Here is a 2,734-nt window from a genome sequence, read left to right as displayed (position 1 = left end):
TATATATATATATATATATATATATATATATATATATATATATATCAGTGTCGTGTGGATACTGATATTTCCGTAACAGTATACATATTTAGTTCTAAAATATATAAGGCATCTTTCTCTCTTTACATGTAATCCGTGCGGCTATTTGCACAATGATCGTGCTCTCCATTATTTTCTTCCAGTTCAGAGCACCGGTGTTTTTCCTGAGCTGCATCAGCGTTCATTCTACGAGTGCAATATCCTATAATTACATGCGATCAACATTGTAAGACAATTTACATGAAGAAAGATTCGGTTGACGTGGTTGGCGTGCGAGCGCCAAGGAAGACGCGGTCGCGCGCATTCTCATTTAATATCACGTCGGTTTATTAACCGGCAATGGCGAATTTAAGTCGTGGAAAAAAAAGCGGTATGCACACGTTAATGGGAGTCCGCGGAACCTAAGTATTTTCTAATTCAGTGCGCGGAACCACGAGCCATCGTGGCGAATCATCGCGAGAGAGACCTAGCGGAAACCGCTACGCGCGTATCTCGCTACGCGGTAAAAGGCGATGCGATGAGCGATTACCTGTGGCGGTTGACGAGGATCCGACGAAAAACGCTCGCGCGTAGCAGCGTAACATGGAACGCGACCGTCATTTGGCCGCGCCGCGTAATCGGCGCCGCGGCCGTCTCGTCGCGCGTAACGACAACGCGATCGACGCGCGTCTGATTATCCATCCGCGCGTGATTCGTGTATGTAACCAGTAACCACATATGCGCTCGCTCATTTGCGGCTGCATTTCGCTCCGTTCAGCGTTCGGCACTTCGTAGCGCGGGCAACGAAGCGCGCACGCGAATTTTTCACGCGTCCGCGGCTACTATTCGCCGCGCCGCGCCGCGCCGGCAAAAAGGTCAGCGTACCACGGCGTCCGCATGGCTCGGTGGGTTGTTCGCCAAACGTTAGACAACATACATCGCGTGTGATGTGTGTTCACGACGGATAAGTGGTACCTGCGCAACGCACGCTGTGTCGTATCGTGTCGTGTCGTGCCGAGCCGAGTTGCGAGCAACGGACGGGTCGGAGACGCGCGTGAAACGCGCACAGAAGTGGAAACGTCGCGACGCGACGCGACGCGGCGGATTGGCAAGGGAGCCTGTCTACCTGCCGACGACCGAGTTCGCTCTTCGCTGCCGGAGACACGGCTGGCCGCCTGCGGCTTCGCTCTGCCGCTTTTCGCGTCTCTCCTTTTCTCCGCGAGAGAGGTGCTCGTCCCCCTTTATTTCGAAGCCGTGCGGCATCGCACCGCTGGAAGACTTTGCAACCCTTCTTGCCCGCCCCGCCCGCGCCACGCTGAGGTGGTAGCGCGTTCTCGCCGCAGGTGCATATCTACGGGGTGTCCCCAAAGTATGAGGGAAACGAGAAATACCCGTCTTTAATATTTGATCTTGAATGATGTGAAAAGGATACTGGAGCGACGGCCGAACTTGATATCGATAAAAGAAATTCGTAATTTCGAAGTAAAACATTACGTACCTTTCTTGCTTTGCTATCCGAGACAACACAAAGTTTAAAATCGAGACATAAAACATCTTAAAGAGACATCTTTCAGAGATCTTTAAGATAATTTCTTAAAATTTGTCTAAAAGACTTTTTTTTAGACATCTTTAAGACGTCCCATGTCCCAATTTTGAACTTGTATTATCTAGGATATTTTATATATTGCATGAATGCTAGGTTATGTACACTGAGATAATATTTTTCCATTTACTTTTTTTATAAGCTTCAAAATTATATATATTTTTAAGGTCTCATTATATTCTTATATATTATTAAAATGTGGAAAACTACTTTTTGTTTGGCATATACTTGGAATCATTTTTATTATGTGAAGAAATACGCTATAACAGGAAATTAGAGTTTACCGTTTTTTTGTTTTTCAGATTTGTTATTTCCCATAGCTATTTGCTTTTTTTCTTTAATTCGGAAGAAGCATTTTTCTTTTTTTGTATAAGAAAAACGAGAAAAAAAAACAAAAAAAAAACGACAAAAACAGAAAAGTATGAAATGCACGTTTTGTCAGTATTACAGGCGACGCCAGCATCCCTTGAATATTACGAGTCATATTTTGTTCAAGTTTTACTGTTAAATACAGCAAATGAATTATACGTATAAATTATAAGGTAAATGTGGCGGCGACTAAGAAGTTAGCGTGCCGTTTATGATATTGCGAGCCGATAAATCATCTGTTGCAATCCACAACAGATGGTTGCATATAATTTTGTACTGACAGATTAGGAAAGGCCGCCAGTCTCTCGCGTTACGATGGTTGAGGTCGAACTAATTAAACAGTAACTCGAGGGCGATGATTCGTGAGCTTCGCTTATACTAGCTTAATTATGAGATATATGATGATCCGTTATTTGCGGTCGTAGATCGACTCAGATAGGACAGGACTTTTGTGTCCCGGGTCCGTTATACGCGTTACATCGCTCATTGAGCGACTGATAAAAATAAGATATTTCTAAAGAATAATAGCATCCATGCGCGCTCGACACGTTTGAAAATCTCAATGCGGCTTTGATTATGTATGTGTCTAAAGTAGATACATAAAATCGTGGAACATAATAAGTAGCAAAGAAATTACCTAACAAGCCTATTAGAAATTGATAAAATTGACGAGTATAAAATTAGCTTCATTTAATACGAAACTCTAAAGATGTTAGGTATTAATTTAATTTTACAAATTTCAAT

This window comes from Trachymyrmex septentrionalis, unplaced genomic scaffold, assembly GCF_001594115.1.
Source record: "Trachymyrmex septentrionalis isolate Tsep2-gDNA-1 unplaced genomic scaffold, Tsep1.0 scaffold87, whole genome shotgun sequence".
NCBI classification, from domain to species: domain Eukaryota; kingdom Metazoa; phylum Arthropoda; class Insecta; order Hymenoptera; family Formicidae; genus Trachymyrmex; species Trachymyrmex septentrionalis.
Note: the sequence above shows the minus strand (reverse complement) of the source record.